This window comes from Oryx dammah, unplaced genomic scaffold (genome assembly GCF_014754425.2).
Source record: "Oryx dammah isolate SB20612 unplaced genomic scaffold, SCBI_Odam_1.1 HiC_scaffold_22, whole genome shotgun sequence".
NCBI classification, from domain to species: domain Eukaryota; kingdom Metazoa; phylum Chordata; class Mammalia; order Artiodactyla; family Bovidae; genus Oryx; species Oryx dammah.
The window spans coordinates 5,135,385-5,148,568 of record NW_024070206.1 but is presented as its reverse complement, the minus strand read 5'-3'; positions in this window follow the sequence as shown (position 1 = coordinate 5,148,568).

The following is a 13,184-nucleotide window of genomic DNA, read 5'->3' as shown; positions in this document are numbered from 1 at the left end:
TTCTTCGCAGGCTCTTGGCTGGAGGTCTCCCTCAGCTCCTTGCCACGAGGGCTTTTCCGGTGGGCAGTGTCCTTCATCAGAGCAAGTGAGCAAGAAGGCAAGAGAGTGTGCAGGCCAGATGGAAGCCACAGTCCTTGGTTTCCCATCCCTTCTGCATATCCTGTTCCTTAGATTCGAGTCACTTGATCCAGCCTACACTCCAGGAAAGGAGTTGTACACCAGGGCATGAATCCCAGGAGGTGGCAGGGATCCCAGGGCCATCTTAGGAAGCTACATGCCACAGCAACTAAAACCCAGACTGTAGTGCCTTTTCATAACCCAGCCAACAAATGACATTTCATCATTTCTGCTGTATTTTAACTGGTCGCACAGACCAGCCCTACTACAATATGGGAGAAGACTACACGGGGTGAGTTCCAGGGGGCGGAAGTAAGCGGGGGCCATCACAGCCCAACCAGTGAATTTGTCCTCTTCATCCTGCACGGAGACCCCAGAGGCTGGCTCATGTAGACACATCAATGGGCTTTCTTGTCTTTTGGGCGGATGTAGCCAGTGGGGAGCACTGGCAGGGATGGGGTGAGCTCAGGTACTTCCTGCTCCAGCTCCCTCATGGCAGGCTGGCTGCACCTTCACCTGAAGGCCACAGACTGTCATCTGAACTGTCCTTCATGAATTGAGTATCATCTGATCCATAAAATTGGTGCACACAGAGATATCCCACTGTAAAGAGGAAAGAAAGTGTGTCTATAAGACTGGGCCTGAAGATTCCCAGAGCACCTGCTTTGATGGCACTGTTGCCTCTTCCCCAAGCCACACCCACAGACTCGGGATTTCCCCACATCCAGTCTCTGACACCTGCCTAATAGGCTGGCACAAGCCAGTATTACAGCCTTGCTCGGGTGCGGCTCTGAAAAGACAGAGGTGGGATGTCCCTGGCCGTCCAGTGGTTAAGACTCTGTGCTTCCAACGCACGGGGGACAGATTTGATTCCTGGTCAGGGACATGCCACATGCTGTGCAGTGCAGCCAATAAGTAGATAAAATTAAAAATATAGTTTTTAAAAAGTTTCAAAGGGGAGTCGTCTCAGATGCTAGAACTCTCAGTGGATGACTGGCTTACAACTTAGGTGCATAGAGGTAGCATGAGGGACTGATGGACACTGGCTAAAGGGTTGACCAGTTAATAGGGCTTAGAAGGAACAAGATTAGAGGTTAAGTATGGTGGTCCCGTGGGGAGGTATGTGGATGAATTTTTCTGAATGGGCACATAATGTGAAGATATCTTGCTCCATGTAAACACCCCTGAGAAGGCATTTGGTGGAGAGGAGGTCTTTGTAAACTGTAGATGTTGGCTTTCCCTTCCCCACCCTCCAAGTCCCCCAGTGCTTGTTCAAAGAAACCATACACAAAGTGGCTACAGTAACAGGCTGGAGGCTATGAATGGGTTCAACTACATGGGCTTTTATCAAGGCTGAACTGGCTGGCTGATCACCACTACAGAGGACCCAGCTGACAACAATGGAAACTGACTTTGAAGACTTCAGTCACTCAGTTGTGTACGACTTGGGACCCCATGGACTGCAGCACGCAAGGCTTCCCTGTTCATCACCAACTCCTGGAGCTTACTCAAACTCATGTCCGTTGAGTCAGTGATGCCATCCAACCATCTCATCCTCTGTCAGCCCCTTCTCCTCCCATCTTCAATCTTTCCCAGCATCAGGGTTTTTTCAAATGAGTCAGTTCTTCACATCAGGTGGCCAAAGTATTGGAGGTTCAGCTTTAGCATCAGTCCTTCCAATGAATATTCAGGACTGGTTTTCTTTGCGATTGACTGGTTTGATCTTGCAGTCCAAGGGACTCTCAAGAGTCTTCTCCAACACCACAGTTCAAAAGCATCATTTGCGGACTTGATGGGACACTAACCTTTGAGGTGACCCTGTGTCCCACTGGTGGCTGGTGAATTGCATTTAACCCCCGGGGTGAGTGAAGTCGCTCAGTCGAGTCCGACTCGTTGTGACCGCATGGACTATAGCCTACCAGGCTCCTCTGTCCATAGAATTTTCTAGGCAAGAATACTGGAGTGGGGTGCCATTTCCATCTCCAGAGGATCTTCCAGACCCAGGGATCAAACCCAGGTCTCCAGTACTGCAGGCAGACACTACCATCTGAGCCACCAGGGAAGCCCTTTAACCCCCGAAGGAGGAAGCAACATGCCCATCAACTATAGAGTGAGTCACCGTCCAGACAGGATGTACCCTCCCTGCCTACAGGGCCAGGATCTGTGGATTTAGGATGCCCTGTCCATCTCCACAGTACATAGCATCTTCTCTAACCAGGGAACACACTCAATGAAGAGTGACAAGGGGCTCATACGTTCTGGGGGCACTTAGCACAGAGACTTACACTCCGTAAGCCCTTGATAACTAGCTGTTGGACAGACTGGTCTAGTCCAGCCCATCTCTCCGGAAACAGAACTTCCCTAAAGCATCGCGGAAAGGAGTCACAAGAACAAACCGAAGTTTGTCGGTGCTCACGAGGGAATGAAGGAATTCAATGAACGGCCTTGCTCTTCTCGCTTCCTCCGACTCTGGCCAGCTGGGGGTGCCCTCTTCTGGTGGTCCTGGCTGTTCCATCCCCGCGCCCACTCAGGGTTCTTCTTATGATCCTTCCTTGGGTGGAAATCCCCTTCGCTCCACTAGGAGCGGAAGCGGGGGTGGTGGTGGGGTCAGCGTTCTAACACTAAAAGGGCCCCCGCGGGCCCCCGTAGCCGGCCGCCGGCTTGCGTTTCGGGCTCCTGACGCCGGAGCCGCCATGCTATCTCCGGGCACATCCGCGTTCCCACCCCTGGGCGCGCTTTCCGGGGTGCGCGCGCACCGCCCAGGTGCGGCGGGAAGGCGGGGCCTCATGGTGTCCTCGCGGCGACGCTCTCGGTGCGCTGTTTCTGAACCTACTCACAGGGTTCATTAGAGCTGCCTCTTGCGCTCGGTTTATTTGCTCCTCGAAACAGTTTCGGAGAGGGAAGAGGAGAAAATCCCTGTGAGCATCTCTCGGGCACGTTTCCCCGTCCCTGGGCCGGGAACAGGGTCGGGGGAAGCGGGGAGGGGAGGTTAATGGTTTGCTAATTAATGAATCGGTCAAGCAGTCCAAAAAAAAAAAAAAAAGCTTAATATTTAAAACTGGTTTGAAATTTGCAGACAAAAATGTAGGGTTATGATTACGGTGAAGCTATTGATTTAAGGAACTGAAAACAACTTTCCTTTTCCTTGTAAAGTTAAATTTAAGCACTTCATTCGTTAATTTATTTCTGTGATTCCCAGAACTCCTTCATGGTTGTCAGCTGCTACCTTTATCTTACCATGTCTCCCTTAAAGTGAATGAAATTATTTCGAAGTCCTGCTGTCCTTCAGGAGGGTGAATAACGGGCCTCTAAAGCCAGATAGCCCCAGAAGCGGGGCTCTTTCTCTGTGCCTCGGTGACCCTGGTTGCATTCCTTAACCTCTCCGAGCCTCAGGGTTTTCGTCTGTAAAATGCTAATAACCCCCTGGAAAGGTTCCCTTTGTGAGGTTAATATGAGGTCAAGTTACACAGAAATGCCTAATGTGTGCTCGGCATCTGGAGAGCCTTCTGAATTAGAACATAAATGGTATTGATAGTTAATCATTGTTCTTTTGTTTCACGATCCTGCAAAACCAAACCTTCAAGCCTTCAAACTGCTGAGGGCTGCTGGTGGGCCCTCCCAATCCCCTGTCCCCCCCTCCTTCACTCCCAGTGAATTCTGGCCAGTATTCCAAGTTATCTCAGACTTTGCAGATCCTTTCCACTGCCCCAACTCTCAGGAAATGCCCTCTCTCTTGCTTCAGGCCATTAAATAGGAGCTTTCTGAGTCTCAAAACTCCAACTTTTCAGCTTCAACACCTTTCCTTACCTTACAGTTCAATGTAAGAAGTACAACAGTTGACTCTTGAACAACATGAGTTTGAACCAATATGAGTCGTCCACCTTTCCTTACGTTATAGTTCAGTGTAAGAAGTACAACGCTTGACTCTTGAACAACATGAGTCTGAAACAATATGAGTCGTCCTCCCAAAAAAATGCCGGCTTCCCTGGTGGCTCAGTGGTAAAGAACCCGTCTGCCAATGTAGGAGACCCGGGTTCGATCCCTGTGTCAGGATGATCCCCTGGAGAAGGAAATGGCAACCCATGCCAGTATTCTTGCTTGGGAAATCCCATAGACAGGGGAGCCTGATGGGCTGCAGTTCATAGGATTGCAAAAGACTCAGACATGACTTATGGACTAACCAGTAATAGCAATAGCATACTACAGTACTACACTCTGGGGGTGGTTGAATTTGCATATGGTTGATTATAAAGTTATATTTGGATTTTCTGCCAAGTGAGGATTAGTGCTGTGACCCCTCAACCCTCGTTTGTTTGAGTTGTGTCCTGTGTATAACATGGGATTTGGGTTAGCCTTGAAGAAAGGTGAAGACAGAATCAGATGGAAGAAGAGCCAGAGAAGCTTTCAAGGCAGTGAATCATGTCTCTGAGAGCAGTGAGGTGGACCTCCTCCAGGTGATTTTGAAGAGCAGTCATGGTGCCAGTTTAGCAGGAGCTGAGGCTCTTGGGTGGCGGGGGGCTGGGGGGCGGGGTTCCTCTAGGAGTCCCAAAGGCCCAGCTGGTAATTTCTTGGTTGATGAGGATTGTTTGCTGTTGGAGCAGATCCAGGTGAAGGTATTTTCACCCCAAGTCAGAAAATCTTAAATATCCCAGTCATGGACAAACCCAGTAAATTGAAAAGAGCTCTTCTGGGTCCATATTTACCTCAGTCATTCAGTCGTGTCCAGCTCTTTGCGCCCCCATGGACTCTAGCCCATCAGGCTCCTCCATCCATGGGATTTTCCTGACAAGAGTGCTGGAGGAAGTTGCCATGCCCTCCTCCAGGGATTGAACCCGAGTCTCCTGTGTTACAGGCTGATTCTTTACCTGCTGAACCTTGGAGGAAGCCCCCAATATTTACTCAAGATGTTTACAAATGTTATGCCCAGAGTCCGAGTCCCCAAAACTGAGAGAATAAGACGTCCACAGCAATGCAAAAGCATAAAGGGGTTTATTACTAGCTTGAGCCAGGGCCTAGGTTTCATCCAGCACAGTGGAATCCGACAAAGGCCCTGAGCTCTGAATCACATATACTTTTATACAGACGGTTGTTTCTGTAACAGCATAGCTGATTGGTTAAACCATACGCGCGCACGCGGGACTTTTAAACCTCGCATCCCTATCTGGATTGGCTCGGGTCTGGCGTGGGTGGGGGCTACGGGGATTTTTCGGATTGGTCGAGCTACACTGCCTGTGGGAGTTCCCAGAGCCTCAGCTTTTCTCAGGCCTAGCCTGCCCCTTAGTGTCTGTCCTGGCTTCAGTTTGGTCCTAACACAATGATGAAATCCTGATGCAAGTATTCAAAAAACTTGAACCATAGCTCTATTTTTAGAAATAGTCTTTAGTGTTACCTCTATTAAACTTCAAGAAGCCTACACTTTATGTTGGTTTCGCAAAATAAGCGGAGGGTAGGTGAGAATTTGAAAGTGAATGATTACTAGAAGCCTCCTATAGGATTTCCATAGACTAGCTTACTCCGTAAGCAGCTTGGCTCCACACCGGTTTTGTAATGAACCTGCAAGAAGAGTCCCATTTGGCAAATTGACCTCTAGCCTAAAGTTTGATTCTTATCACTTGGAAGAATTGGTTCCTGATCCAACTGCTAGTGGGGCCCTCCCTCCTTGGCTTTACAGTCCAGATCTTGTATCTTTAATCCCCAGTGGGAAGAAACAGAAGCATTCCAGGGCTTGTGACAACACCTTGAGAATGCAGAACATTGAGATCATAGGTTATTCTGGAGTGAGTGACATAGATCCTGAATTTGGCAAGAGCACCCTGGCCTTTTCACCACCATACTTGGTTGGGAAGTTTATATTTCTATGTTAGAATTTCCCTTCCTCTTATATTTATTGTAAACACTTTCATTATAATTTGATTCAACTTTTGAAGCTGGGGAATTCCCCGGCAGTCCAGTGATTAGAACTCCTTACTTCGATTTCAAGGGACGTAAGTTTGATCTCTGGTTGGAGAGTTAAGATCCCGCAAGCCATATGGCTCCCAAAAAAGTTTTGAGACCATTTTTTTTCTTTCTTTCTTTCTCTTTTTTATGACCCACTATTCAGCTTATAGAAAGTTAATTCCCCAACCAGGGATTGAACCCAGGCCTTCAGCAGAGAGAGCAAAGAGTCCTAACCACTGGACTGCCAGGGAATTCCCAAAGCCAAATTTCTGATAATTTAAGAACTTTGAGAGTTATTTCTTCCTATGCATCCTACTAATGAGCTTATCTTACCCGATAATTGATTGGATGGTAAATCTGTACTGGTCTTTGAATACGGAACATCCTCTCAACTTTTATTGATGCTACCATTTATTTGACATGACCTTGGGGGCTCAGAGGGTAAAGCGTCTGCCTTCAGTGCAGGAGACCTGGGTTCGATCCCTGGGTCGGGAAGATCCCCTGGAGAAGGAAAGGGCAACCCACTCCAGTACTCTTGCCTGGAAAATTCTATGGATGGAGGAGCCTGGTGGGCTACGGTCCATGGGGTCACAGAGAGTCAGACGCAAGTGAGCAATTTCACTTTCACTTTCCTTTTTCTTAAGATGTTAGACTCTTCTGAGGTCAAAGAAAACACGTGCATGTAAATGGCCTGATAGAACATGGCTCTCAGTCAGTAACCATGAACGGGACACCACCATGGCTTGGGATTCCCAGGCACCCAAGGGGGGCACAGTAAACCTTGGAGGGCTGCTGGTCTAGGGAGGAATATGTGGGCTAGGGAAATCTTTTGAGAGGATTTGTGACTTAAGTAAGAAAAAATACCAACTCAAACTATCCTTTTTTGGTTTAAACATAATTTCTTTTGTTGTCATTGTTATTTAATTTTTGGAGTTGTTGTTCACTTAACTCAGTCATGTCTGATTCTTTGCAGCCCCATGGACTGCAGCACACTAGGCTTCCCTGCCCTTCACCATCTCCTGGAGCTTGCTCAAACTCTGTTCATAGAGTTGATGATGGCACCCAACCATCTAGTTCTCTGTCACCCCCATCTCCTCCTGCCCTCAATCTTTCCCAGCATCAGGGTCTTTTCCAATGAGTTGGCTCTTCGAGTCAGGTGGCCAAAGTATTGGAGCTTCAGCATCAGTCCTTCCAATGAATAATCAGGGTTGATTTCCTTTAAGATGGACTGGCTTGATCTCTATGCTGTTCAAGAGACTCTCAAGAGTCTTCTTCAGCATCTCAATTTGAAAGCATCAATTCTTTGGTACTGAGCCTTCTTTATAGTCCAACTCTCACATCCATACATGACTACTGGAAAAGCCATAGCTTGACTAGACAGACCTTTGTCAGCAAAGTCCTGTGGTCACTGCTGAGGTTTACAGATTTGCTGGAGCTCAGATGGTAAAGAATCCGCCTGCAGTGCAGGAAACCTGGTTCTGATCCCTCTGTTGGGAAGATCCCCTGTAGAAGGAAATGCAACCCGCTGCAGTATTCTGGCCTGGAGAACCCTGTGGACAGAGAAGCCTGGTGGGCTACGGTCCATGGGGTCACAAGGAGTCAGATACGCCTAAGAACTAAGACTTTGACTATGAGTGCAGCATTTAACAGCATCATCTCTTTTAGGATTTTCTGCACACACCGGCTTTGTTCGTTGTGATGCTGCCTGAGGCCCACCTCACACTGCTGGGTGTCTGGCCCTCGGTGGGTGAGCACACCTTGCGGTCATCTGGGGCAGAGACTTGTTTAGTGTTTCTGTGTATTCTTGTCTCTTCTGCTTCTATTAGGTCCTTGCCATTTATGTCCTTTACTGTGCCCATCTTTGCATGAATATAGCTTTATAATAATTCTTGAAATCAAGTGATACTAGCTTCTCTGACTTTATTTTTCTTTCTCGTTTTGGCTATCTTAGGTCCTTGGCATTTCCACTTGAATTTTAGAATCGGTTTGTCAGTTCTTACCATAAAGAAACCTATGAAATTTTGATTGGGAGTGTGTGAATCTGTAGATCAATTTCATTTCCTTCTCCTCTGTTGTTTTGTATATAAAAGGTAGCTACCACACACAGTTCTGTACCTGCTCTTCTCACAAAACAGTGAATCGTGGAGATCTTTTTGTCGGGTAGTCTCTGCTGTAGTTTCATGGCGTGCTACCGTCAGCACGGACTTTGCTTCATTTATCCAGTCCCCTGTGCTGGATTTCTAGTTCACTGCCAGTGTTTTTTACAAACAGTGCTGCAGTACAGTAATTGTACGTGTCATTTCCCCTGTGGGAAAAATTTAGCTGCAGGATAAATTTGAGAAATGTGGTTGCTAGGTCATAATGTATATACATTTGAAATTTTAATAGATATGATTAAGTTGCTAAGAGTTTTATCAGTTTATATTCCTATCAGTAATAAAATAGGGGCTTTGTTTGCCATAGTATCAATATTGCATTGCCAACCTTTTTCTTTTTTGCCAAGTTGATAGGTGAAGGTGGTCTACTAAAATCATTTTGATTTGGATTTTTCTTATTACAGACAAGATTAAACATCTTTTTTTGTGTATGTAAGAGCCATTTGTATTTCTTTTGCTGTGATTTCTTTGTGTGCTTTGCCCATATTTTCTTTTTTTCCTATTGGATTGTTGGAGTCTTTCAGATCCAAGGAAGTCTTTGTTTAGCTTTTTGACGTGAGTTGCAAATATATTTTTATCCACTTTACCATTTATCTTCTTGTACTTTTTTTAAATACGGAAGGCTTTTACGTTTTTATATTTGAACTTAGTTGTCTGAGTCTTTCTTTTGAGGCTTTGGACTTTTAGTCCTTTTTGTTCTGGATGTGCCTCGGGGCTTGTGGGATCTTAGTTCCCTGACCTGGGATTGAAACTGGGTCCTCAGTGAATGTGCAAAGTCCTACCCACTGCACCACCGGGGAATTCCCTAGTCTTAATTAGAAAGCCTTTCTCTACTCAGTCTACATTTGAATTTTCTCATGTTTTTCTTCTAGTGGTTTTATGACTATTTTTACATTTAAATCTTTTATTTACTTGAAATTTATTCTATTATAGTGTAAGGTATTCAGTTTGTTTTCCTGTTGTGCCAGTACTGTTAATTAAAAAGTCTGTTTTCCTACCTTTGATCTCACCTTTATGTGTAGAAAATTTCCATGTATGTTTGGAGCTTTTTCTGGACCTTCTAAACTGTTCCATAGAATGTATAATCATGCATCAGAATCACATTGTTTAAATTACTTTTTAAATTTTAATATGATTTAATATATGGTAGGGATAGTCTCTCCACATTGCTTTCTCTTTTAGTTTCCTGGCTTTTATTGTAATAATTTTCATGTGAACTTGAGTCTGTCTATTAAAGAACATTACTAACATTTTTATAGAGATCATATGCCTTTTATATACTAGGAAGACTCCACTCTTTATGGTGTTATAACTTATCTAAGAACAGTATGGCTTTCAGTTGCTTAACTGTTCTTCTGAATTCACTACTGTTTTAAAGCTTTGTTCATATAGGTCTTAATTGTCAACTTTATTCCTCAGTATTTTATCCTTTTTTTTTGAAGTTGTAAACATAGTTGTGGAGAAGGCAATGGCCACCCACTCTCGTATTCTTGCCTCGGAAGTCCTGTGGACGGAGAAGCCTGGTAGGCCACAGTCATGGGGTTGCAAAGAGCTGGACATGACCGAGCGACTGAACAACGGTAGCAGCAAACACCAGCCTTGGACAGCACAGACTAGAGCCGTGGAGGCCCGCTTTTTAGATAAGATTGTTTTCTCAGTTAATATTGCAGTCAGTACTGCATGGTCCATGGTTGGTTAAATCCATGGATGTGGAACTACAGATACGGAGACCCAACTGTCAAGTTTTATGAGGATTTTCAGCTGTGCAGGGGCCAGCCTCTCCAACCCCTGCCTTGTTCAAAGGTCAGCAGTACTATCTTTTCCCCATTATATCTTCTGTTTGTTGTTGCTGATGAATGAAAGTTATCCTTATGTTTGTTTTGTTCCCACTATCTTGTTGAATTCTTACTGTCATAGTTTCTTTAGTTGACCTTCTTGTGTTTTCCAAAAATACAACCATTATCACCTTCAACAATTGTAGATTTATCCTTTCCCACAATTATTATGCATCTAATTTATTTTTTTAATCTAATTGTATTCAGACCATTTTCCCTCCTTTAATCTTCTTCCTTTTTGTGTATTTGCTGTCATTTTTTGCATTGTGTTATTTAGAATTGCTTTCAGCCATAAGTAACAGAAACCCTAACACAGCTTAAACAAGGAAGGATTTATTGTTCTCATACTGAAGTAGTCTGGAGGTCGGTAGTCAGTCAGCAGTTCAGCCATGTCAGTAATCTAATCTTCCCTCTGCCATCTGTCAACCCAAGTTGACGCATAAAATTAACCAGCACAATGGGTATGAGGTTTTCGTCTGTTGTAATGAAAATGTTGTGGAACTTGATTTATGTCGTGGTTACACAGCACTGTGAGCTAATGTCCTAAATGCCTGAGTGGCACACTTTAAAATGGTTACTTTTAAGTGACATGAATTTCACATCAACTGAAAAAATACCAGAAAAACGGATTTTCTTTTTATACAAAGAAACAAACAATGGTAAAACTACCATAGATTTCAGGGTTATACGTGCTCATTTGGGGATCAGCTTAAATGTCTTCTCTGCATATAAATATGAAGAAGTGATGATGCCTCTGATGGACACTGCTGATGGGCTAGCTCACTGCTCATTTCCAGCGTGATGGTTAATTTTACGTCAGTTAGGGTAGGCTGCTGCGGCCGATAGTGATCTGACATCATACAGAGAAATTAACTCAAAGTGGACCAAACTATTTGAATATAAGACCTGAAACCATAAAACGCCTAGAAGAACATGTAAGTGGTAAGTTCTTTGATATCAGTCTTGGTGATCATTTTTTTTTCTTGGGATTTGACATCAAAAACAAAGGCAATAAAAGCAAAAGCAAACAAGTGGGACCATGTCAAATTAAAAAGCTCCTGAACAGCAAGACAGCGCTGAATGGGAGAAAATATTTGCCAGTCACTTTCTATATGGGGTTAATATACAAGATATATAAAGAATGCCTACAATTCAACAGGAGAAAAAAACCCCAAAACAATTAAAAAATAGACATTTTTCCAAAAGAGACACACATAGCCAACAGGTACATGAAAATATACTTCACATCACCAACTGTCACGAAAATGTAAATCACAGCCGCAATGAGATACCACCTCCAACTTGCTGCAATGGCCATTGTCGAAAAGACAACAAATACCAGATGTTGGCAAGGATGTGGAGAAAGTGAACACTGGCAGGCTGCAGTGCGTGGGGTCAGAAAGAGTCAGGCGTGGCCGAGCAGGAGCAGCGGACGCTTGAATACCATGGGGGCTGGGCACCGACACCCCCATTACCGCCCCCGCTCCGACACACACACACACACACCGTCAAAAATCTCTATAACTTTACAGCTGGCCCTCCACATCTACAGATTCATCTGTCAAGACCGTATGGTACTATAGTGTATTTATTGAAAAAAAAGTCACATATAAGTGGATTCATTCAGTGCAAACCTTTGCTGTTCAAGAGTCGGCTGTATTGATCCTGTATCCTGCAACTTTACTCTTTTTTGTTTATTAGTTTTTACAGTTTTGTGGGTGGAGTCTTTGAAGTTTTCTGGGTGTATATCACATCATTGGCATCGACTCATTGGTTGTTCAGTAGTATTTTATTTAAAGTTCATATATTTGTGATTTTTTTCCAGTTTTCTTCTTATGATTGATTTCTAGTTTCATACCACCGTGGATAGAAAGATGCTTGGTATGATTTGTCATCTTAAATTAAGAAGACTTGTTTTGTGGCTTAACATATGATCTACCCTTTAGAAAGTTTCATGTGCACTTAGGGAAAACATCTATTCTGTTACTTTTGGATGAAATGGTCTGTGTGTATCTGTTAGATCCATTTCCTTTAACATATTGTTTAAAACAAATGTCTCCTTATTGGTGTCCTGTCTGGGGTGATCTATCCATTCATCAAACTGCGGTATTGAAGTCAACTACTAAGAGAGAGTGAGATAGGGTAGTGGGACTCTCATAGTACGACTTTACAGACTGTTGCCTCTTGCTGTTCCCTGGAGGTGGGAGCCGGTGAAAAGCTTTCTCTGTTGGTTACAGTCCTGTGGGACCTACTGAGCATAAGCCCCACTTGGCACCATAGCCAGATAATCAAGGGTGTCCCCTAAGCTGTAGTCACAAAAACCAGGGTACCTGATGTAAAGCACGATACCAGATACATGTGAAAGCTCCCTCCTGGGACACACTGGTGCTCTAGATTGCAGCATAGGGAGGGCATAAAGATGGTGCCAACTGTGGGGAGAAAAGGAAACCTAGAGTAAAAAGAATAAAACGGATGGTGTCCTGCCAGCAGGAGTGAGACAAAGGGAGCCAACAAAGATGGTGTCTGCCAGCCTCTGCCCTGGGAGGGTGCCCCAGCAGGCCCCTAGGCGGGCTTTGAACCAGATGCCTGCCCCTCGGGCCAACGCTTCAACATAAGCAGCAAGCCTCTTACATAAAGTCCAGTGCATCTCGGTCGGCTCCGTCTCTGCTGGGCCCTGGTGCGGGTGAGTGAAGGGATGAGCTCTTTAATAGCGATTTCTCTTTGCCGTGACCTTTGGGTCTTATAGATGTGAGTCCCGTTGGCTTTCAAAGCTGGATGTGTCCGCGCCTTGTCTCAGGTGCAGGTCTTAAATGTTGGGATGCCTGACGTGAGTTATACCCTGTGTTCCTCGTGGAGCAGCTCTGAGTTTAGGGTACCAGGGGTGGGCTTTTTCAGTAAAATTGTGTCTCAGCTTTTCCCACCTGTTGTGTTTTTCCTTGAGTCCCTTAACAACGTTGTTGTTTTTGACTCGTTTTCAGAGGAAATTGTTCCATATGTAACTACAGATTTGGTGTGTTTGCAGACGGAAGTGAATTCAGGGCCTTCCTATGTCACTGTCTTAAACTGGCCTCATTTTATGGCAAAGTAGTATTCCATTATATGGCTGTACCCCATTTGTTTACCTGTTGGTGGATATTTA